At 43.8% G+C, this 25,882-nt stretch overlaps 2 pseudogenes across 1 annotated transcript; one reads left to right on the forward strand and one right to left on the reverse strand.

Moving 5' to 3' along the window:
* Positions 1–6,214: 6,214 nt before the first annotated feature.
* On the reverse strand, positions 6,215–9,101 carry LOC104996129 (annotated as a pseudogene).
* Positions 9,102–23,344: 14,243 nt separating this feature from the next.
* On the forward strand, positions 23,345–25,571 carry LOC104995976 (annotated as a pseudogene). The gene has a single exon (XR_826127.1). The product of XR_826127.1 is annotated as a histone-binding protein RBBP4 pseudogene (transcript).
* Positions 25,572–25,882: the final 311 nt, after the last annotated feature.

Consider the following 25,882-nt stretch of genomic DNA (forward strand, 5'->3'; position numbering starts at 1 on the left):
CCAACCAGTGCATTCTGAAGAAGATCAGCCCTGGGATTTCTTTGCAAGGAATGATGCTGAAGCTGAAACGCCAGTACTTTGGCCACCTCATGCGAAGAGTTGACTCATTGGAAAAGACTCTGATGCTGGGAGGGATTGGGGGCAGGAGGAGAAGGGGACAACAGAGGATGAGATGGCTGGATGGCATCACTGACTCGATGGACGTGAGTCTGAATGAACTCCGGGAGTTGGTGATGGACAGGGAGGCCTGGCGTGCTGCAATTCATGGAGTCGCAGAGTCGGACATGACTGAGCGACTGAACTGACTGACTGCATGACATCAGACTTTAGCGGGCAGTTGCTGCTGCTGCTAAGTCACTTCAGTCGTGTCCAACTCTGTTCCACCCCATTAGACGTCAGCCAACAGACAGCAGCCAACCAGGCTTCCCCGTCCCTGCGATTCTCCAGGCAAGAACACTGGAGTGGGTTGCCATTTCCTTCTCCAATGCATGAAAGTGAAAATGAAGTCATTCGGTCGTTTCTGACACTTAGTGGGCAGTGCTGACTGTTAATAGGCTCAACTAGGGGTTTCCCACTGGCACCCCACGCCAGTACTCTTGCCTGGAAAATCCCATGGACAGAGGAGCCTGGTAGGCTGCAGTCCATGAGGTCACTGAGTCAGACACGACTGAATTCACTTTCATGCATTGGAGAAGAAAATGGCAACCCACTCCAGTATTCTTGCCTGGAGAATCCCAGGGACAGGAGAGCCTGGTGGGCTGCTGTCTATGGGGTCGCACAGAGTTGGGCACAACTGAAGCGACTTAACAGCAGCAGCAGCAGGGGTTTCCCACCAGCCGGGAACAGCTGTTAGGACACAGAAGGGATGTGGGGGGTCCCTGACCTTTACACAAACAAACATTGTTTCAGTAGCTCTGAGAAACCTCTTGGGGGAGGGTGAGGCATGGGCAGGGAGCCGGGGGCGGGGGCGGGCTGGGAGGCTATATACAAGTTTGTAACAGAGAGAGCAGGCAGTCTGAACATCAAAGATTATTATGAGGTTAAAAAAAAAAAACAAAAATCAGGTATCAAGTTGTTGCAGAAGCAGGACCTTCCAGAACCCAAGCACCACACCCAGAGAGCTGGAGAACTCGGGTTTATTACGCTGGAGTGCCCAGAGGAGTTAACACTTTCAGCTCTGAGCCCTGAACAAAGGGGTTACCAAGTTTTTATAGGCAGTGCGTGCCATCAGACTTTAGTGGGCACTGCTGACTGTTAATAGGCTAAACTAGGAGAAGGCAATGGCACCCCACTCCAGTACTCTTGCCTGGAAAATCCCATGGATGGAGGAGCCTGGTGGGCTGCAGTCCATGGGGTCACTAAGAGTCGGACACGACTGAGCGACTTCTCTTTCACTTCTCACTTTCATGCACTGGAGAAGGAAATGGCAACCTACTCCAGTGTTTTTGCCTGGAGAATCCCAGGGACAGGGGGAGCCTGGTGGGCTGCTGTCTATGGGGTCGCAGAGTTGGACACGATTTAAGAGACTTAGCAGCAGCAGCAGCAGGGGTTTCCCACAAGCCGGAACAGCCATTAGGACGCAGCGGGTGGAGGGGTGAGGTTGGGGGGTGCCTGACGTTTACACAAACAAGGGTTAGGCAGGATTATAGGGGCTGGGTAATTGCAAAAGTAGAACAAAGGGGAGTGCGGTAAATTTCAGCTCCTGGCGTTGTTGTAAATTTCTATTCCCCTGCAGCGTGGGTGGGCGGGCCAGAAACTATGTAACTTAAGTGTCTTTTCAAGGCACAAGCTGAGTTACAGAAGCAGAATAGGCATGAGGTTATTTCTAGCTGGGTGTTAAGTTTTAAATTTTCCTCTTCAAAGTTAAGGAATTTAGCATTGTGGGAAGATGGAAGCCTCTGGGCTCACCATAAGCACCTCAGCTCTCTGGGGCCAAATCCTGTTTCCTGCTTCACCTTCAGTTCAGTTCAGTTCAGTCGCTCAGTCGTGTCGAACTCTTTGCGACCCCATGAATGGCAGCATGCCAGGCCTCCCTGTCAGTCACCAACTCCAGGAGTTCCTTCACCTTAAGGGGTGGCAAAAACGGCAGATAGCTGCTTCTTCCATTCCTCTAGCTCCTCAGCAATCACCCTGAGGAGTGGCGACATCTGCTGGATTGGAGGTTTGGGAGCCCTCATTCAAATTAGGGCCAGAAATCATTGGTGGCTGCAACATTTCTTCTTTGTTGAAATGGCAGGAGATCTTTTCATTTCACAAAACTTTCTGTACATTCTATTCAATATTATTGTAAACCTAAAACTGCTCTAAAATATAGTAATATATTTAAAAAATATACTTGGAAGACTTGTGGCTCAAAATTTTATTGGAATACATATTTTTTAAAGAAGGAAAGCTTGTTCATTTATGATCAAAATCAGTTTTAAAGTCTCATTTGTCTTTTTCTGGCTTCAAAGCAGTAAAACATTTTAAAATTACCCACATGCATTCTTAAAAATACTACATTACCTCAATAACCTTTAGAGAAATAATGTATATAAATCTCTGTGCAAGTATTTATACACAAATGGCATTTACAGAATTTTTTAATATGTATTTATTTAATTATTTGGCTGTGCCTAGTCTTAGGTGCTCTCTTGGGATCTTGTGACCCTGTGTATGTGTGCGTGTGTGCTCAGTCATGTCCGACTCTTTGCACCCCATGAACTATAGCCTACCAGGCTCCTTTGTCCATGGAATTTTCCAGGTAAGAATACTGGAATGGGTTGCCATTTCCTTCTCCAAGGTCTTAACCAACCCAGGAATCAAACTCACATCTGGGTCTCTTGCACTGGCAGGCGGATTCTTGGCCACTGTGCCACCTGAGAAGTGTGAAGATCTTTTAGTTGTGGCTTACACTTAGTTGCAGGACTTGGGATCTAGTCAGTGCCCCCTGCTTTGGCAGCATGGAGTCATACCCCCTGGACCACAAGAAAAGTTCTAGGATAGCAAGACTTAATGAAAGTTCTAAAGTATACTGTCCTGATTACAAAATTGAATTCTATCCTCTGGGTCTGATCTACCAGCAGGAGGCCTAGGAGACCTGAGGCTCAGAATGTTTATCACTGAAGATGAATCCAGTCTCTCCTATGCTCTCCCACCCCCAGCCCCCCTGCACTGGCTGCTGGAACAACTTGGGTGAATCCTGATTCATTGGTGATGGCATGAAATATGTGAGGCCAGTTTCAGTCCCTGGGGTTTGGTTTCCTCACTGTTGTCAGCAATAGAGGGTAAGTTCAAGGGATGAAGAGTAATGCTGTTCACTGTAAGGAAGAAGATTAAAAAAAAAATACCTTATGAAGTTCTTACATAATAAGGGGCTGTTGCTCAACAACTTCAGGGTCAAGCCCTCAACAAGCAATATATCACTGGATCTTACTAAAAGTCCCATAAACAATGTGTGCATCATTATATTCATTGTAGGGGGAAATCAAAGCTCTGCCTAAAGCTATAATCCCAGTCCCATATCCCGTTCCGCCCCAGAATAAGCAATCGTAGCCTCTGAATCCTTAGCAGGGAAACATTATTTGGTTGCATTTTGTTTAGACACACTGTGAGGATTAAATTTACGTATCAACTTCACTGTAAGATGACATGCCCAGTTCTCGGGTCAATCATTCATTCTGGGGAAATCTGCAAGGGAATTCCTGGAGGAGATTAGCATTGGAATCAGCAGAGTAAGTCAAGAGATCAGCCCTCACCAGTGTGGGAGGGCATCGTCTTATCCTGTGGGGGCCTGATGGAACAAGGGCTACTGCTCTCCCTCTCTCCTTGGCCATGAATACTGGAGCTTCTGGCTCTTGAACCTTGAAACTCTAGGACATACACAAGTGGGTCCTTTGTTCTCAGGCCTTTTGCCTTGACCATCACTTCCACTGCTTTTCAAACTTAAGATAAGGTCTGAATTAAACCGTAGTTTTTTCCTAGTTCTCTAGGCAACAGACAGCAGACAGTGGTACTGTTAAGCCTCTATAAATCATATCAGCCTTTCTGCACCTGTCTATATAACAGGTGAATCTTGAACAACATGTGGTTGAACTGCTCAGACTCACTTCAATGAGGATTTTTTTTTTTAACAGTGATTGAATTTGGTCTATATGTAGTTGGTTGAATCTGAGGATGATTAACTGAGGATAGGGAGAGCCGACTCTGAGTGACATGAAGTACGTAACATGTATTTGTTATACTTTTGAACATTCTGATAACCAGAAAAGCTGTCCTTGACTTTTTCTGATAGGGAGGGACTGGAATTGTAATGGGAATTATCAGCCAATTCTTATGTGACCAACCACCCAAAATGATATAATTCTGGAATGCAGTATGGAAATAATAAATCCGTGTTAAATGTTTTTGCTTTTCTAGCATTTTACTAAAAGAAATTTGGAAGTCTGGCCACCATTCAATTATATCTATAAGGAATACTATCCACCCATGGGAGGCATGAAATGGTGAAACCAGTTTCAACCTTGTTGGCAGTGGGGAATACATCTTGCAGAAATGAGGACCTTGCCTTTGAAGTGAAGCACACACAAGGGCAAGAAACTGTGACTTATGCTCTGACTGGTAGAAGCATAAAGGAAACCCACACCCAAGGTCATGGCCTGTGCCAGCAGTGAGAGCCCTCCAAGACCTCGTCACTCCAATAGTTCACTGGATACTGAGTTTGTTCCCCTTTGTGTGTATTGACCCCACTGAACAGTCACAGAAGTACTAAAGGAGGTAAGAGCTGCCCCGGGAGGTTGGGGGGCGGGATCCTACATGGTGGTTCAGACAGTAAAGAATCAGCCTGCAATGCAGGAGACCAAGGTTTGATCCTTAGGTCAGGAAGATCCCCTGGAGAAGGAAATGGCAACCCACTCCAGTGTTCTTGCCGGGAGAATTCCATGGACAGAGGAGCTTGGCTGTCTACAGTCCATGCGGTTGCATAGAGTCAGACATGACTGACTGACTAAGAAAACACACACACACACACAGGAGATGCCCCCAGAAAGAATAAAGAAGTTACAGGAATGGTAAGGTTTTGAATCATGGACATCACTGTGCCTTTGTTTTTTTTATCAGTAACTGGAGAAAGTTGAGGCAATAAATGAACACAGAATAATATATCATGGAGGATAGCAGTTGGTTTTCTATGAGTGTCTATTAATTCTTTTAATTAATTTTTATTACAGTAGATTTGCTTTATAATGTCCTACTATTTTCTTGCTATACAACAAAATAAATAAGTCATATCTATACATTTATCCATTCTCATTTTAGATGTCCTTCCTATTTATGTCAGCTGGAGGATCTCTTTATTCCTAATAATTTCTCATTTTAAAAATTTTTTTAAATTTTATTTTTATTTTTTTAACACCAAAAACATTTTTATTGGAGTACAGCCAATTAACAGTGTTGTGATAGTTTAGGTGAACAGCGAAGGGACTCAGCCACACATATACATGTATCCCTTCTCCCCTGCTAGCTCAGACAGTAAAGAGTCTACCTGCAGTGCAGGAGACCCAGGTTTGATCCCTGGGTTGGAAAGATCCCCTGGAGAAGGAAATGGCAACCCACTCCAGTATTCTTGCCTGGAGAATCCCATGAATGGAAGAACCTGGGAGCTACAGTCCATGGGGTTTCAAAGAGTCAAACTCAACTGAGCAACTCCACTCACTTATTCTCCCCTAAATCCCCCTCCCATCCAGTCTGGCACATAACATTGAGCAGAGTTCTGTGTGCTATACAATAGGTTCCCGTTGGTTATCCACTCTAAATATAGCTCTGTGTACTTGACTTTCCTAAAATCCCCAACCACCCCGTCCCTGCAGCAACCGTGAGTTCATGTTCTAAGTCTGTGAGTCTCTTTCTGTTTTGCCAGTAAGCTCATTTGTATCATTTCTTTTTAGATTCCACATATAAGGGATGTCATATGATATTTCCCGACAATTTCTTCACAACTGTCTTCCCAGGGATAACTCTAACACATGGGTCTCCAACGTGTATCCACTCAGGTTCATATCAGATTCTGGAAGCACATGTCCATGAAAGTCCCATCCTCTCCCAGAATCTACAAATCCCCCTGCAATCCTGCACCACCCCCACTATCACCTTTCCTTTTCCCGTTCACACTGAGCAGATATCTGGAACCCTAGGTCTGTGTTCCCTTCATGATATCCCCAAGTTCTAGATTTCCATTTCAAGGTGCACAGAAGCAAGCAACGCCCTCGGCAGGGGCAGGACAGCTGTATACAATGGGCTCCATGTGATGGCATACATCCTCACCACAGCGAGGACAGGGGCTGGGGCTAATCCAGATGATCCTGGGATGTCCCAAGGCTCTCAGAATCTCCAACAGCTGAGCCCGAAGCTGGGCAAGTCTCGCTTCCAGGAGAACACCCTGAGGTCTGTAACTCTCCTGAGGGGCAGGATAGCGCTCTGGCCTTAAACAGGACAGCACAGCGATGTGTCGCAGCAGCTTCTCCATGACGTCCGTGGACAGGAGGTTCCCACACAGGCTGACGGCCCTGAGCTGGGAGCAGCGGCTCAGGGCAGGCAGAAAGGCCTCCAGCTGGGAGTCTGTGATCCCACACGCGTCCAAGTCCACTTCCTGGAGGGTGGCTGCGACTTTCTCCAGCAGAACTTGGTGTAGCTCAGGCCTAAAGTCAGTCATGGTGACACCACTCAGATCCAGGCCCTTTAGCTGACTTGATGTTTGGGCTCTGGGACAGGGAAGTCAAGTGTGATTCTATAAGCCAGCAACTGGTTCTTGACAGGCTGTCTAAGGGGAACTTCAGGCACCTGAGGAGAAACCAAACAATTAGTTCTTGGGAACCGGGTGCCAGATGGTGTACAGGTGATAGACAAATGGTTTCTACAGGGCCATGTGTCGTCTGACCATCTATTGAGGGTCAATATGCTGATTTGCCCAGTCTCCTTCTAGTCTGAGGGCTATCAACCTCACTGTGGTACTGAGTCACTTTACAGCCCCTCCTGTATCAAACGGAGTACAACATACTCCACTTCCTTCTGAGGATGAATGAAGTTCATGGAATCTCAAGAACATGCTATGAGGAGATCCAGAGAGAGTCTCCATCAAGTGTGGACATCATTGAATATTAGTGTTGGGAGTGTTGGGAGACGAGATTTAAAAATGGTTTCACGTATGGCTTCATTAAGTCCAATCTTGAGCTACAGATCCTGTATCTCTGGCCAGGTGAGGCTCTAGGGAAGCATGCAGAAGGAACAACTTACACAAGATCCCAGAACATGAAATGTGATGCCAGTCTAAAAGGGCTCACATTTCTGCATCGTTTGCAATCTTTCTATCACTTTTTAAAATTCTTTTCTCTCAGATTGATTAACGTCATCTGCAGAACCATGCTTCTCCCATATATCAGTTAACTTACCTAGGGCAAAAAACACCCTTCTACACGCAGCGAATTTAGAACAGGTTCATTGCGGGCACCAACCTTGGGAGCATAGAGCTTCCCTTCAGGAATGCTCTGATCTGATCTGATGTAGTTTTCCCGCTTCAATGTCCTTTTTACTTACCTATTTTTATCATTTCATTATAGACACCTCCAAAGAAGGAGGAAATTACCAACTCTGGGGTGCAAACATCCCAGTCACTAATCTGTATGTCTCTAGCAGGGTGTCTCACAAGAGCCACTAGACCAGTGTAACCCGCTACCTTGATTTGTGTGGTTGTGGAACACCACATTCTAGGAGACAGCAACAAAGGAGACAGTGCTTTTGACATTCTAATGCTCAGTGTTACCCAGTCAGTGGTGCACACTCACCTGAGCATCTGGTCCAGGCAGCCTTCAAGGAAGGAGGGAGACTCCAGATGGAGATCCTGGAGGTGGCCCAGCCTCAGGAACTGGGAGGTAATTTGCACTGGGAGGTAATCCTGCTCCTGCTTCTTAAAGGCAGACACATGGATGGGGAAGAAACGGATTCTCTGCAAATTACTCATCTCATCCAGGAAAGGAGCAAACAAATGTGGCCAGGGTGGACAGATTCCAGGTGCAATTCACTTGCACCTCCTGGATACAGTCCAGCTGCACCATGCTCAGGACCTTCACAATATTGTCCACTGGTGTTGAAACAACCATCAGCTTCTTAACAACACAGGTGGATGGAAGACTTTCTCTGCTCCACCCACCAAAGGAAGAAGGTGAGGAAGTTGTCCAGGGTCTTTTTCTTCAGGCAAAGGTCCATAAAAATCTTTAGTGGAGCCAAGTGCTGCTTTGTCATTGACCTGGGCTCAGTCATTAGTGCCATTCCTGAGCTTGAGCACCCATAACTGCTGGCTCCAGACCACATGCTCCAGAAGTTCTGGCCAGTATATTTCGTAAATCTAGCACCCGCAGTTTGCACCTCCTGGCGGGGAGAAAGAGATTAATTAGGATGTATTAAAACGTACACAGAGTGAAAAAAAAAAAGGCCTCACAATGCGACAACAGACTGCCCACCTGTGCTGTAACTTAACATTCCTGATGTCACCAGCTGCCTTGCCTTCTTCCCTCTCTGACTCACTTTCCTCTTTGCCCTCTTATCCTTTTTGATTCTCTACTTCTAGTAACTCTAAGCATGACTGAGAGGGGTTGGGGAATCTTCTTTCAGGCTACCCTTCATTAAAGGCACTATTATACTTCCAAAAGGTAGTTCCCACAGCAAGCTAAGGCTTCATCATTGTCATCTTAGAACTCTCTGATCCATCCCTTTTCATCCACATTCCCTCAACCCAGCTGTCTCCCTGGGACTCCCAGGAGTTTACCAAGTTACCTGAGTCAGACTCACCTGTATCGGACCTTCTGGGCAAGCAGGACATCGAGTGCTTCCAGCTTGTAGGGGCCCCACATGAGCCAGGTCAATCAGGGCCCCCAGAGGCAGGCAGCCAAAGGGCCAGGTTTACACCATTGATTCCAGGGTCTCAACACATCTTCCATGGAAGGCTTCCAGGCAAAGGGTGGGAAGAGCTCTGTGGGCAGACTCTCCAGAGTAGAAAAGGCCAAGTCATCATGCCTCAGCAGGTGCATTCCCACCAGGTCAAGGAGTCTGGGTGGGGTCTGGATACTCATGCTGACTTTGCTCCAAAATGACTCCTGTAGAAACTGCCAGGGAACAAGTGGTCCATTTTAGGCAATTCAGGAGCATACCTTAGGCAGTCTCCCTACCCTTCCAAGGAATCCACTCAGGGCCAAGGTCACTGCTCTAGCTGGGATGCAAATGAGGCACTTAGCCATAATACACTAGGCAGGGGTCGGGGGACAAGGTGTTAACTCTTTCTTTACTCTGAATATGAACTAGCGAGATTGCTAGTACTAAGGAGGCAAAAGGCAACCACTAGCCCATTCAGGTCCATCTACTGCTTTGCTTTTTTCATGTTCCACCTAGAAATGCATACTGAAGTGCATGAAAGATGACTCTATCTTTATTTGGGGAAAATATCCTGACCATCACTTAGAGCTCTAACTCTATGGGAAGAGGAGAGTCATGTGGATCCATACAGCCTCCATTGTCAGTTATTCCTAAGATGAATGCCATTTGTGAACTAAATATGTATCTTAAATTTCAAGAAATAAAATTCCAAACTTAGGTGCTTCATTAAAAATATCTGCTTGGTAAAGACATTTAAAATGATACCAGTTAAATCACAAATCAAAATGTTTGAGATTCAGACAAAACTACACTGGGAGGAAAAATAAAAACCTGAAATGTGTTCTTGGGAGAGAAATTGTTTTTTCTGAAAACTCTGCTTGCCATCCACAGATACACACTACCCTTCAACATTAGCTAACCATAGTAAGAAAAGGACGTCCTTATCTGAGGGTGATAACTTACTGCTCTGCTATGACTGGCAGGGCACTTAGACCTCAGACTCTAAAGAACCCAGCTGGTTGGTGTTTCCAGAGCCAGAAAACTCTGCACCTCTTCTCCAGTGCTTGAGGCTTTTATAGTTCTTTCTATTCCCATCTCTGTCCCACTTCTAACCCAATCAAAAAGGGATACCTGATTTGATTACAGAGTGCCCACTGGATAAATCCTGATTGGATCTTCATTTTTCTCTAGGTTAGTTAATTGAATATTATATATATTCAGGAAGGAGAGAATGGTCAGGTAGCTGAGTAATCAAGGGCCTATTCCCTGATTCACTTCCCAAACTTTGACTGAATTCAACTGATATGGACAGTTATACTGTTGAGGGTCAGACAGGAAAGGATTACTGGTTCGTAACATTGAATTAAAAAAAAAGAAAGTTGAAAGTATCATTATTGGGGGAATTTTAATGAAGTCAAAATTAGGAAAATGACCCTGAATCAAAATAGCTTCATGAAAGCAGTGATGCTGTTCCCAAAGAAAACAAAATACACTCATCCCTGTATCAGCTTGTCACTCAGGTGTTATGTAGGAAACACAGAAGGTTGTGCGCCTACTCAGGCAGCAAGGGAAGAGCTGTCCAAGATGTGATCACGTCTTAAGCCACGTCTTCTCTGAAGGTGGACAAGTCAGAACACTTCTCAGTGAGAAGTAAGTATGGGTCTGGACAAGTTGGAGCTGGGCATTCCTAAAGGGACAATGGGAATGACACCAACAATGTAAAATAAAGGTTTCTTTTCATTTTTATATTTTTGGAAACAAGGAAATTTAAAGACGTTATTTGAGGTGCTATTGAGGTAGTAAAGAAGGCTTCCCTAGTGACTCAGAGGTAAAGAATCCCCCTGCAGATGCAGGAGACACTGGCTTGATCTTTGATCCAGGAGGATGCCACATGCTCCAGGGCGACTAAGCCCAGGAGTCACAACTACTGAGCCTGTGCTCTACAAGAGAAGCCACAGTGAGAAGCCTGGGCACCACAAGGAAGAGAAGCTCCCTCTTATCACAGCTAGAGAAAGGCCTGCACAGCAGTGAAGAGTCAGGCAAACAAAAATCAGGAAAACAAAAGTTTAAAAAAAAAAAAAACATAGCGAAGGAGAGTGGCTCAGAGGAGTCACTTTCAACTTAGATGGCTTTTTTCCTCCAGGAAGTTGTGATCAAGATAACAAATGGCATGAAAAGACTAAATCTAAGAATGTGAGAAGAGGAGAGGTCTGACATTTCCTTGGATCAGACATTTTCAAGACTGAGAGGCAATGAGGGTGGGCACTGCAGGCTCCTTGGGACTTGGAACCAGGGAAGAAAAAATTCTGGTTAAGTCCCAAATATCCCTGCCATCCAGAGGCAGTTGCTGCCAGAAGATGTTTCCTTTAAGTTTTTTTTTTTTTATTTTCTCACCAAGGACACTTTCCAGATGGCTAATTTCCCCAGTCATTTTTCAGGAGTCAAATCAGCGTGTGACTGCATGCTCAGTCATGTGCAGCTCTTTGTGACCCCATGGACTGTAGTCCACCAGGATCCTCTGTCCATGGAACTTTCTAGGCAAGAATGCTGGAATGGGTGGCCATTTCCTTCTTCAGAGGATCATCCCTACCCAGTGGTCAAAAGCAAGTCTCCTGTGTTTCTTATTTGGAGGTGGATTCCTTACTAGTGTGCCACCTGGGAAGCCCTCAGGCATCTTAGAAGCCAAATCAAAATGTCATTATCCCTTTCCACGTGTATTTAGATCATTACTGTTTCCTCAAACTTAGCTTCCTTCAACAGATTTTGACCAAGGTGGTACCATTAGGCACAGAAATAAAATTCTTTATTTCTCTTCATAAATACTGACAAGTTTCTTCCACTAAATACAGAAGTTCTTATTGCTGTTTAACATTTTACTGTATTCAAGGATTACTCCCACACTGGGCTGCATCACACAAAAAATCATTTGAAGTTTAAGGTCACAAATAAAGGGAGAATCTTTCTCCACCTTCAAGAGTTATCCACGCCGCTGAACAACAATAATAATATCCACTAAATCAGTGATGCTGCCTAACCACCACATCCTTTGCTATCACCTTCCCCTTTTCCCTTCAACCTTTACCAACATCAGAGTCTTTTCCAATGAGTTGGCTCTTTGCATCAGGTGGTGCTTCAGCTTCAGCATCCATACTTCCAGTTAATATTCAGAGTTGATTTCTTTTAGGATTGACAGTGTGACAATATATGCCAGTAAATTTGGAAAACTCAGCAGTGCCAACAGGACTGGAAATGGTCAGTTTTCATTCCAATCCCAAAGAAGGGCAATGCCAAAGAATGTTCAAACTACCGCACAATTGCACTCACTCATTTCACATGCTAGCAAAGTAATGCTCAAAATCCTTCAAGCTAGGCTTCAACAGTATGTGTACTAGAACTTCTAATGTACAAGCTGGATTTTTAAAAGGCAGAGGAAACAGAGATCAAATTGCCAACACCCACTGGATCATCAAAAAAGCAAGAGAATTCCAGAAATCAACTACTGCTGCATCATTGACTATGCTAAAGCCTTAGACTGTGTGGATCACAACAAACTGTGGGAAATTCTTAAAGAGATGGGATACCAGACCACCATACCTGCCTCCTGCAAAATCTGTATGTGGATCAAGAAGCAACAGTTAAAACCGAATGTGGAAAACAGACTGGTTCAAAACTGGGAAAGGAGTACATCAAAGCTGTATATTGTCATCCTGCTTATTTAACTTCTATGCAGAGTACCTCATGTAAAATGCCAGGCTGGATGAAGCACAAGCTGGAATCAGGATTGCCAGGAGAAATATCAATACCCTCAGATATGCAAATGACACTACCCTTATGGCAGAAAGCAAAGAGGAACTAAAGAGCCTCTTGATGAAAGTGAAAGAGGAGAGTTAAAAAGCTAGCTTAAAACTCAACTTTCAAAAAACTAAGATCATGGCATCCAGTCCCATCACTTCATGGCAAATAGATGGGGGAACAATGGAAACAGTGACAGAATTTATCTTCTTGGGCTTCAAAATCACCTTGGACCATAACTTCCATTGTGAAATTAAAAGACACTTGCTTCTTGAAAGAAAAGCAATGACAAACCTAGGCAGCATATTAAAAAACAGACACATTACTTTGCTGACAAAGGTCCATATAATCAAAGCTATGGTTTTTCCAGTAGTCATGTATGGATGTGAGAACTGGACAATAAAAAAGACTGAGTGCTGAAGAATTGATGCCTTCAAACTGTATTGCTGGAGAAGACTCTTGAAAGTCCCTTGGACTGCAAAGAGATCAAACCAGTCAATCCTAAAGGAAATCAACTCTGAATATTCATTGGAAGGACTGATGCTAAACCTGAAGCTCCAGTACTTTGGCCACCTGAGGACTGGAAGACCTGACTTGTTGGAAAAGACCCTGATGCTGGGAAAGACTGAAGGCAGGAGAAGGGATTAACAGAGGATGAGATGGTTGGATGGCATCACCGAATCAATGGACGTGAGTTTGAGCAAACTCCGGGAGATGGTGAAGGACAGAGAAGCCTGGCATGCTGCAGTCCATGGATTCTCAAAGAGTCAGGCATGACTTGAGAGACTGAACAACAATAATTCTGCATAGAAGGTAAATAAGCAGGGTGAAAATATACAGTCTTGACTTAATTCTTTCCCAATTTGGAACCAGTCGGTTTTTCCATTTCTAGTTCTAATAGTGCTTCTTGACCCCTATACAGGTTTCTCAGGAGACAGATAGGGTGTCCGGTACTTCCACCCCTTTAAGCCTTTTCTACAGTTTGTTGTGATCTACACAAAGGCATTAGTGTAGTCAAGAAGCAGAAGTAGATGTGTTTGGGGAACTCCCTTGACTTTCTCCATGATCCAAGGAATGCTGGCAATTTGATTTCTGGTTCTCCTGTCTCTTTGAAACCCAATTTCTACATCTGGAAGTTCTCGGTTCATGTACTGCTGAAGGCTAGATTGAAAGATTTTGAGAATAATGGTGCTAACCTATGAAATGAGTGCAGTTGTGTGGTAGATTGAACATTCTTTGGCTTTGCTCTTCTTTAGGATAGGAACGAAAACTGATCTTTTCCAGCCCTATGGTCACTGCTGAGTTTTTTCAAATTTGCTGACATGAGTGAGGCACTTCAGCAGCATCATATTTTAGGACTTTAAATAGCTCAGTTGGAGCTATTTAAAATCTGCTCACCACACTCCCACTAGCTTTGTCCATACAAATGCTTTCTAAGGCCCACTTGACTTCATACTCCAGGATGTCTGGCTCTAGGTGAGTTACCATTGTCTTTATCCAGGTCATTAAGATCTTTTTTGTATACTTCTTCCATGTATTCTCGCCTTCTTACCATTTCTGTCATTTATTGTGGCCATCTTTGAATGAAATGTTTTCTTTATATCTCCAATTTTCTTAAAGGGATGTCTAGTCTCTCCCATTCTATTGTTTTCCTCAATTTATTTGCATTTCCCTTTAAGAAAGTCTTATCTGTCCTGGCTCTTCTCTGTAATTCTGTATTCAGTTGAGTGTATCTTTCCCTTTCTCCCTTGCATTTCACTTCTCATCTTTCCTCAGCTATTTGTAAAGCCTCCACAGACAATCACTTTGCCTTGCATTTCTTTTTCTTGAGGATGGTTTTAGTCGCTGGCTCCTGTACAGTGTCACAAAACTCTGTCCATAGTTCTTCAAGCACTCTGTCTACCAGATCTAATCCCTTGAATGTATTTGTCACCTCCACTGTAGTGATTTGATTTAGGTCATACCTGAATGGTCTAGTGGCTTTTCCTACTTTCTTCAATTTAAGCCTGAATTTTGCAATAAGGAGCTCAAGATCAGAGCCAGTCAGCTCCAGGTCTTGTTTTTTACTGTCTGTATAGAGCTACTCCATCTTTGACTGCAAATAACATAATCAATCTGATTTTGTTATTGATCATCTGGTGATGTCCATGTGTAGAGTCCTCTCTTGGGATGCTGGAAAAAAGTGTTTGCTATGACCAGCTTTTTCTCTTAAGAAAGCTCTGTTAGCCTTTGTCTTGTTTCATTTTGTACTCCAAGGTCAAACTTGCCTGTTGTTTCAGGTATCTCTTGGCTTCCTACTTTTGCATTGCCATCCCCTGTGATGAAAAGGACAACTTTCTTGGTGTTAGTTCTAGAAGATGTTGTACCTCTTCATAGAACTGGTCAACATCAGCTTCTTCACCATCCATGGTTAGGGCACAGACTTGGATTACTGTGTTACTGAATGGGGTTTGCCTTGGAATCAAACCAAAGATTATTCTGTTATTTTTGAGATTATATCCAAGTACTGCGTTTCAGACTTTTTAGTTGACTATGATGGCATCACCAACTCAATGGACATGAGTTTGAGCAAGTTCCAGGAGTTGGTGATGGACAGGGAAGCCTGGCATGCTGCAGTCCATGGGGTAGCAAAGAGTTGGACAAGACTGAGCAACTGAACTGCATGAGGGCTACTCCATTTCTTTTAAATGATTCTTGCCCACAGTAGTAGATACAATGCTCATCTGAATTAAATTCACCCATTCCCATACATTTCAGTTCACTGATTCCTAAAATATCCATGTTCATTCCTGCCATCTCCTGCTTGACCACATCCAATTCACCTTGATTTATGGACCTAACATTCAAGGATCCTATGCAATATTTTTTTTTTTTTAGCATCAGACTTTACTTTCACACCCAAACTTATCTACAGCTGAGCGTCATTTCCACTTTGGCCTTGCCACTTCATTCTTTCTGGACTTATAAGTAAGTAGTGGTCGCCCACCCTTAACCAGCAGCATATTGGACACCTTCTGACCTAGGGGGGCTCATCGTACAGTGTCATGTCTTTTTGCTTTTTCATACTGTCCATGGTATTCTCTAGGCAACAATACTGGAGTGGTTTACCATTTCCTTCTCCAGTGGACCGTATTTTGTCAGAACTCTTCATTATAACCTGTCTGTCTTAGGTGGTCCTACAGGGAATGGTTCCTGTCTTCACTGAGTTACCTAAGCCCCTTTGCCTTGACTGGGCTATGATCTGTAAAGGATTAGGGAAGTAAGGTCCCACAGACCCTGCAGCATGGCCCCCAAAAAAGACTTTTATTACTTATAGCACAGTAAACAGAATGAATCTCATTTTAGCAATGATTCTCCCAAGGAAACTACAGAAACCCCCCAGGTAACGGTGTGCTTTCACCAGGTTTGTATCATAGTTTAGGAACCCCTGACCTTAGGGAACTCAAATCTTTTATAAGGAAGCACACTTGCCTGGCCTTTTCCCATTATTTTTTTATTAGTAAGCTTTATTTTCTAGAAGAACTTTGACTTTAAAATGTTATCAACTAAGAAACAAATCAAAATGTTGCAGTCAGGCAAAACTACACTAAGAGGCAAAACCAAAATCTGAAATATATTCATTGGAAAAAAACAATCATTTGAAAACCCTCCCTACTATCCAGAGATACATGCTTCCCTTCAAGATTAACTAACCATAAGAAAGAAAAAGAGTGTCCTTATCTGAGGGTGGTCACTTACTGCTCAGATGTAGCTGGCAGGATGCTCAGATCTCAGACTCTGTGGAGACGCCATCTGGTGTCTCCAGAGATGGAAAACTGCACTTCTTCTCCAGTGCTTGAGACTATTATAGGCCTTTCTATTCCCCTCATCCCTCTGTCCTACTGCCAAGCCAATCAGAAATGGGCACCTGTTAGATTGTAGAGCTCGCATTGGATTGATCTTGATTGGATCTCCATTTTCTCTAGGTTAGTTGATTGGATCAGATATACATTCAGGCAGCAGAGAATGATGGGGTGGCCAGGTAATCAAGGATCTATTCACGGATTCACTTCACAAATACTGACTGAATTCTACCAATATAGACAGTTATTTTTTCTTTTAAGGCACTGAGTTGTCTATAATCCAAATCCTTACCATTCCCACCAGGTCTTTATTCTCTCTGGAGCATCTCTGACCTCCTTGCTTACTTCTGGGGTGGTTCAGTGGGTTAATACACACAGAGATGAACATACTTAGTGTGCAATGAGCCACCTGAGTGAAAAGCCTGTCAGGACTCTCACTGCTGAGTCAAGCCATGACCCTGGACATAAGCATTCCTTGTGGTTGTCCTGGTTCCTCCCTAAGTTTCAGTTCTTGACCTTTCTCTGTGGGAGGAAAAGGTTTAACTTCAAAAGGCATGGCTCCCAATTCTAGAAAGGGTCTTCCATGCTGCAGATAAGCTGAACTTCTGGGCCTTGCCAACTCATTACCCAGGTGGATAATGGTCCTTCTTAATTAATCTACTGGGCTAGGGAAGTTATAAAAATATCTTTTAGAAAAATACTAAAATCATAGAGGCATATAACATGGTTTTAGTGTTTCTATACCTCATTAAAATTATATTCTATCAAGGGCTACATTATATTAATGAGAAATTGTCTTTATTCTCTTAAAATCTCCTGTCTTTCTCCATTACAGAAGGCTAAAATGGCATGTTTTGACATCAGATGTCAGGTTGTATAACAAAACACCTGAGGGTGTATGTGACCTCCTTGCCTGTGGTAAGATACTGCATTTGTCAGGGTTCTCCTGAGTAACCACTAGGCTGATTGTTGAGCAATGTGTCAGTTAGGGGCACTGCCCTTTGTTCAGTTGAAAATCCCCGTACCACTTAGAGTCTACCCTCCTTTTCTCCTTTTCCACATCCTTGGATTGCACCAACTAGATCCCGTAGAGCTATATTTGCTCTTGAAAAACATCTGTAAGTGAATCTGGGCATTTCAAACCAGTATTTTCCAGGGTAATATATATATATATTAGGGGAGATTTACTATGGTAAAGGGCTTGCCTGCTCATAGAGGCTGAGAACCAGGTAAGCTGACGGAGTTACTCTAAGTCTGGGGCCAACGACCTGCGAGTCAAGGGTCCACTGCATAGTATGAAGGTTGAGCTCCAGAAACTTTGATGTTCCTGGGTAAGAAGTTACTGTTGTTCAGTTTCTCAGTTGTGTCCAAATCTTTGCAACCCCATGGACTGAAGTATGCCAGGCTTCCTTGTCTCTCACCATATCCCAGTGCTTGCCTTAAAAGGAAAAAAAAAAAATTAATGTCTGGAGATTCCTGTGGTATGAACTGAAAAATTAGGAAAAATACATCATGGACGATAACAGTATGTTTACAATGAGGGTCTCTATTTCTGACTATTTCTTTACAACCATCTACCCAGGGATAGAAAGCTGAGCACTGAAGAATTTATGCTTTTGAACTGTGGTGTTGCAGAAGACTCTTGAGAGTCCCTTGGACTGCAAGGAGATCCAACCAGTCAATCCTAAAGGAAATCAGTCCTGAATATTCATTGGAAGGACTGATGCTGAAGCTGAAATTCCATTACTTTGGCCACCTGATGTGAAGAACCAACTCTTTGGAAAATACCCTGATGCTGGGAAAGATTGAAGGTGGGAGGAGAAGGGGATGACAGAGCATGAGAGGGTTGGATGGCATCACCGACTCAGTGGACATAAGTTTGCGTAAGCTCTGGGAGTTGGTGATGGACAGGGAAGCCTGGCATGCTGCAGTCCATGGGGTTGCAAAGAGTCGGACATGACTGAGCAACTGAACTGAACTGAACCCCGGGATGACTCCAACCTGTGAGTCTCAAGCTCCAATCCACCTAGAGGAATGTAGGTTCCTAGTTCTGACTCAACAGGACATGTGTCCACAAGCACTCTATTACCACAGAGACTACATTTCCTCCTGCAGTCCTAGCTCCCCTGCAGGATCACCTTTCCTTTTCACATTCACATTGAGCAGATGTCCAAAACCATGGGTCTATTACATCTTCATGATGTATCTTGTCCTAGATTTCAGTTTCCAAGTGTTCTGAAGAAAGCTTTTCACTGATGCACCCAACTAGGCAGTGGTGTTACCGCCATGTATGATGGGCTCAGGATGATAGAATTAGTCAGCTAAAGGCCCTGGATCTGAGTGAGGTCACCATGACCTACTCCAGTCCCGAGCTCCTCCCAGCTCTGCTGGAGAGAGTGCAGCCACCCTCCAGGGGTTGTACTTAGAGCAATGTGGAATCAGGGACTCCCACCTCAAAGCCATTCTGCCTGCCCTGAGCCGCTGCTTCCAGTTCATGTCCTTCAGTCTGTGTGGTAACCTTCTCTCCATGGCCGTCATGGAGAAGCTGCTGCGACACACCTTCAGGTTGCCCAGTTTAAGTGAGAGTTTCTCAGGGAATACTCCACCAGGGGAGACTTGCCCAGTATCGGGCTGAGCTGCTTGAGATTCTGAAGGACTTGGGACGTCCCAGGACCTTCTGGAATAGCTTCAACTGCTGTCCACGTTGTGGAGATAATTAATCATGGGTAAGAAAAGGGTGTCCTTACCTGAGGGTGGTAACTCACGACTCTATGTGTCTGGTGGGGTGCTCAGACCCCAGACGCTGTGGAGAACCCAACTGGTGTCTCCAGAGCAGGAAGATCCTGCATCTCTTCTCCAGTGCTCCAGACTGCTATAAGCCTTTCTATTTCCATCATCCTTCTGTCCCACTACTAACCCAGTCAGAAAGGGACACCTGATTAAAGAGCTCGTTGGATTGATCCTGATTGGATCTTCATTTTTCTCTAGATTAACTGAGTGAATCAGATATACATTCAGGAAGCAGAGAATGATGGGGTGGCTGGGTAATCAAGGATCCATTCACTGATTCACAAAGATGCTATTCTGAGTGATATTGAGGTAGTAAAAGAGGGATGCACTGTGGTTCAGTGGTACAGAATCTGCCTGTCAGTGCAGGGACACGGGTTTGATCCCTGCTCAGCGAAGATGCCCTCTAGAGTCCATACCGACAGTAGAGAGGCGCCCCCCAGTGGCCTCAACTAGAGAAAAGCATGCTGCTGCTACTAAGTCGCTTCAGTCGTGTCCGACTCTGTGCGTAGACGGCAGCCCACCAGGCTCTCCCGTCCCTGGGATTCTCCAGGCAAGAACACTGGAGTGGCTTGGCTTGTCGTTTCCTTCTCCAATGCATGAAAGTGAAAAGTGAAAGTGAAGTCTCTCATTCGTATCCGACTCTTCGCGGCCCCGTGGACTGCAGCCCACCAGGCTCCTCCGTCCATGGGATTTTCCAGGCAAGAGTACTGGAGTGGGGTGCCATTGCCTTCTCCGAGAGAAAAGCATGCTCAGCAATAAAGACCCAGCTCGACCAAAAATAAAATAATTTCTTAAAAAAAAAAAAAAACAGTAAAAAGAGAGTGGCTCAGAGGAGACAGTGTCTCCTTAGTTTTTTTCTCAGAAAGTTGGGATCAGCACAGCAAACTTCATGAAAAGCTGAAAACTAAGATGTGAGAAGAGGAAAAACTGTGAATCCTATGATCAAGACTTTTTCCCCAAGACTGTGAGGCACTGAAGGTGGGCACTGTGGGCTCTTGGGAGCTTGGAGTCAGAGAAGAAATAAACCCGGGTCATTCCCAAATAACCCTGCCATCCAGAGACAGCTGCTACCAGGAGAGGGTTTTTTAATTTATTTATGTATTATTCTCACTGAGGACATTTTCCAGATGGAAAATTTCTCCAGTCATTTCTCAGGGGTCTTAGAAGACAAACCATAATTGTATTGTCCCCTTTCCAATTATAATCAGCTCATTACTGTTTCCTCAGACTTATCTAAGTTCAACACAGACTCTGATCAAGGTGAAGCCATTAGGCACAGAAATAAATAATATTGTTTTTATCTTCTTAAATAGCAACACCTTTTCTGTGCTAAATACAGAAGCTCTTATTTGTGTTTAACATTCTACCACACTCAGGGATGACTCTCACCTTGGGATGCATCACACAAAGATTCCTTTATGTATTGTTGTACATAAAAGGAGTTTAACATTCTACCACACTCAGGGATGACTCTCACCTTGGGATGCATCACACAAAGATTCCTTTATGTATTGTTGTACATAAAAGGAGATCCTTTCTCCATCTTCAAGAATTGTCCATGCCTCTCTTCCATCCCATTTATTTGATGATCATACTATTCTTGCATACCTCTGGCCACCAAGATGAAGACTCTCTGGAGGGTGTTCTCCTTCTTGGTAACTTTGTGGAAGACTCCTTTCACCATATTCTCCCATGGATATAAATAAGGTTTGCATGTATGTGTGCTCGGTCATGTCCGACTCTTTGCAGCCCCATGTACAGCAGCCCACCAGGCTTCTCTGTTCATGGGGTTGGAATGGGTTGCCATTTTCTCCTGCAGGGGATCTTCCCAACCCAGGGACTGAACCCTTGTCTCTTGACTCTTTTGCATTCGCAGGCAGATGCTTTACCACTGTGCCACCTGGAAGCAATGCGTTTGTGTAAAGAGGGTTAAATTGGATTCTACTCAAAAGACACTTTAAACCCCATATCATCAACCCTTTTATAATTACCTGTAATATGTTCATACATTTGGAAACCTCAGAGTGGCCACTGGAAAATATCACTTTTCATTCCAATCCCAAAGAAGGGCAATCCCAAAGAATGTTCAAACTACTATATAATTGTACTCATTTTACATGCTTTTGAACTGTGATGTTGGAGAAGACTCTTGAGAGTCCCTTGGACTGGAAGGAGATCCAACTAGTCAATCCTAAAGGAAATCAGACCTGAATATTCATTGGAGGGACTGATGCTGAAGCTGAAGCTCCCATACTTTGGCCACCTGATGTGAAGAACTGATTCATTAGAAAAGACCCTAATGCTGGGAAAGATTGAAGGTAGGAGGAGAAGGGGACAACAGAGCATGAGATGGTTGGATGGCATCACCAACTCAATGGACATGAGTTTGAGCAAGCTCCAGGAGATGGTGAGGGACAGGGAAGTCTGGCATGCTGCAGTTCTTGGGGTTGCAGAGAGTCTGACTTGACAGAGTGACTGAACAACAACAATACATGCCAGTCCACAGAGGTGGACTGACACAGGAAGCACCACATTCTTAGCTGTTTGCAAGAGGCTTGAGTGTGGGTGTGGAGGAAACAAAGAGGAGGGTGGCCATTAGTTGGTTGGTCCACCAGGGCCTTGTCTTCTCTTTATTGTGATGGATTGTTATGAACTGAATGCTTGTTCCCGATCCATTACTTCACCTGCCATACACACACCCCAACACACACCCCACAAATACATATGTGAAAGCTTTAATCTGTAGTAGAATGAGATTTGAGTTACCATAGGAGGTAACTAGATTTGGATGAGGTAATAGAAGTAGAGTCCCATTTTAGCTTTAGTGCCCTTAGAAGGGAATGAAGAGTCCTGCGTTCCTCCACCCCCCAAAATGTGAAGAAAGTAGGAAACTGGCTCCCTCCACAACCAGACCACGGTGCCTCCCTGATCTCAGGCTTCCAGCCTTCAGAATCATAATATATAATCTTTTCTGTCTAAGTCATTTGGTCCTTGGTATTCTGTTATAATAGCCTGATTCGACTAAAACATGTGTGATTGGGGTTGAAGGAACATACGGGAAGGTGTAAGGTCTTCGTGGCCACATGATTTTTTCCTTTGGCCAAATCACCCAAAACACAGTAAGTAGGTGGTACTCTCTGGAGTAGGCTAAAGGAAAATTCAGTTCAAGTGATTGTCTTTATAATATAATCTATTCTTGTATAACACTCTCTGTGAATACAACAATCATTCTTTCATTCATTATTTCGGGTCATTTCTTACAAAGATTTATTATATTCCTGGGATTCCACTAGGCCTAAATGAGTTTTGGAAGTGAAAGTTACATGGATCCAATATTTATTGAAATGAAACCCACCACATAGGTTTAACAGAAGCTTATAAGTAACAGAAATTCTCGAGTTTGTGTCACAGAACAGCAGATAAGGGAACAACTTGTTTAAAACCATCTTCTTGTAAGCTGCCTTCACCTGTTCAGCTGGCCTTCATTGTTCTGAAAAATTGCATACCCTAAGAACTTCCCATAGCTTCAGTTCAGTTCCGTTGCTCAGTCATTTCAGACTCTTTGCAATCCCATGGACTGCAGCATACCAGGCTTCCCTGTCCATCACCAACTCCCAGAACTTTCTCAAACTCATGTCCATTGAGTCGGTGATGCCATCCAACCATCTCATCCTCTGTCATCCCCTGCTCCTCCCACCTTCAATCTTTCCCAGCATCAGAATCTTTCCCAATGAGTCAGTTCTTTACATCAGGTAGCCAAAGTAATGGAGTTTCAGCTTCAGCATCAGTCCTTCAAATGAATATTCAGGACTGATTTCCTTCAGGATGAACTGGTCGGATCTCCTTGCTGTCCAAGTGACTCTCAAGAATCTTCTCCAACACTACAGTTCAAAAGTATCAATCCTTCGGTGCTCAGCTTTCTTTATAGTCTAACTCTCACACCCTTACGTGACTACTGGAAAAACCATAGCTTTGACTAGACGGACCTTTGTTGGCAAAGTAATGTCTCTGCTGAACGCTCAACCCTGGGATCCCCGCCGGCTTGCCTACCCGCCATGGCTGACAAGGAAGCAGCCTTTGATGACGCAGTAGAGGAACGTGTGATCAACGAAGAATACAAAATATGGAAAAAGAACACCCCTTTTCTTTATGATTTGGTGATGACCCATGCTCTGGAGTGACCTAGCCTAACTGCACAGTGGCTTCCAGATGTAACCAGACCAGAAGGGAAAGATTTCAGTACTCATCGACTTGTCCTGGGGACACACACATCAGATGAGCAAAACCACCTTGTGATAGCCAGCGTGCAGCTCCCTAACGATGATGCTCAGTTTGATGCTTCACACTACGACAGTGAAAAAGGAGAATTTGGAGGTTTTGGCTCGGTTAGTGGAAAAATTGAAATAGAAATCAAGATCAACCATGAAGGAGAGGTAAACAGGGCACGCTATATGCCCCAGAACTCTTGCATCATTGCAACAAAGACTCCATCCAGTGATGTTCTTGTTTTTGACTATACAAAACATCCTTCTAAACCAGACCCTTCTGGAGAGTGCAACCCAGACTTGCGTCTCCGTGGACATCAGAAGGAAGGCTATGGGCTTTCTTGGAACCCAAATCTCAGTGGGCACTTACTGAGTGCTTCAGATGACCACACCATCTGCCTGTGGGACATAAGTGCTGTTCCAAAGGAAGGGAAAGTTGTGGATGCGAAAACCATCTTCACAGGGCACACGGCAGTAGTGGAGGATGTCTCCTGGCATCTGCTCCATGAGTCCCTCTTTGGGTCGGTTGCTGATGATCAGAAACTCATGATCTGGGATACTCGTTCAAACAATACTTCCAAACCAAGCCACTCAGTTGATGCTCACACTGCTGAAGTGAACTGCCTTTCTTTCAATCCTTATAGTGAGTTCATTCTTGCCACAGGATCAGCTGACAAGACTGTTGCCCTGTGGGATCTGAGAAATCTGAAACTTAAGTTGCATTCCTTTGAATCACATAAGGATGAAATATTCCAGGTTCAGTGGTCGCCTCACAATGAGACTATTTTGGCTTCCAGTGGTACTGATCGTACACTGAATGTCTGGGATTTAAGTAAAATTGGAGAGGAACAATCCCCAGAAGATGCAGAAGATGGGCCACCAGAGTTGTTGTTTATTCATGGTGGTCACACTGCCAAGATATCTGATTTCTCCTGGAATCCCAACGAACCTTGGGTGATTTGTTCTGTATCAGAAGACAATATCATGCAAGTGTGGCAAATGGCTGAGAACATTTATAATGATGAAGACCCTGAAGGAAGCGTGGATCCAGAAGGACAAGGATCTTAGATCATGTCTGCACTTGTGATTTTTAGACTCCCCTTTTCTTCCTCTCAACTCTGAGATTGATTTAACACTGGTTTTGAGACACAGACTTTGGTTATCCCTCTATAATAAGTTCTATCAACAATGTTATTAGTCCAAACAGAAGGTGTTTTCTAAATATTAACTGGGGGCTTCTTGATTCAGCAAAGCCACAGACTTATATTTAAATTTTCTTTAGGAATTTTCTAGTAACAGAGTCTAAAAGTAGCCACAAAAAGGGGAATATTGTGTGTGGTTATTTTTCTTCTTATGCTATATCCCCAAGTTTTTCAGACTCATTTAAGTAAAGGCTAGAGTGAGTAAGAAATAGAGCTAAGTGAGGTAGGTGTCTGAGCCATGAAGTATAAATACTACAAGATGTTGTTTTTATTCAGGAAATAGGGGAGATTCAAGTCATACAAATTCCTACACGCTGAACTTTCCAGGATGCACATTTCCTTACATAGACCAGTCTCCTCTCAGTTTCTTCAGTTAAGTCAAAACAATGTGTTCCTCCTTCCCCATATATTTTTGCTTGTTAGTGTATTTCTTGAGCTGTTTTCAGATTATTTCTTTCCTTTCTGTGAAATGGTTTTTTAAAAAAACTTGGGACCACCAAGTTGTAAAGATGTGTTTTTACCTGACAGTTATACCACAGGTCGACTGTCCAGTTAAGTTGAGAAGAGTGAACCAATAGCTTGTATTTGTTTTTAAAATTAAATTAATCCTGGATAAGAGTTGCTTTTTTTTTTTTAAGGAGTTAGTCCTTGACCACTAGTTTGATACCATCTCTATTTTGGGTGACCTGTTTCACCAGCAGGCCTGTTACTCTCCTTGACTAACTGTGTTAAGTGCTTATAATGGAATAAATTGCTTTTCTACATAAAAAAAAAAAAAAGTAATGTCTCTGCTTTTTAATATGCTGTCTAGGTGGGCTATAACTTTTCTTCCAAGGAGCAACTGTCTTTTAATTTCATGACTGCAGTCACCATCTGCAGTGATTTTGGAGCCCCCCAAAATTAAGTCTCTCACTGTTTCCCCATCCTTTTGCCATGAAGTGATGGGACCTGATGCCATGATCTTAGTTTTCTGAATATTGAGTTTTAAGCCAACTTTTTCACTATAAAAATCTTGCCTGCCAATACAGGAGACATAAGAGACGAGGGTTCGATTCCTGGGTCACAAAGATCTCTTGGTGGAGGGCATGGT

The sequence above is a fragment of the Bison bison genome, unplaced genomic scaffold (genome assembly GCF_000754665.1).
Source record: "Bison bison bison isolate TAMUID 2011002044 unplaced genomic scaffold, Bison_UMD1.0 scf7180017864289, whole genome shotgun sequence".
NCBI classification, from domain to species: domain Eukaryota; kingdom Metazoa; phylum Chordata; class Mammalia; order Artiodactyla; family Bovidae; genus Bison; species Bison bison.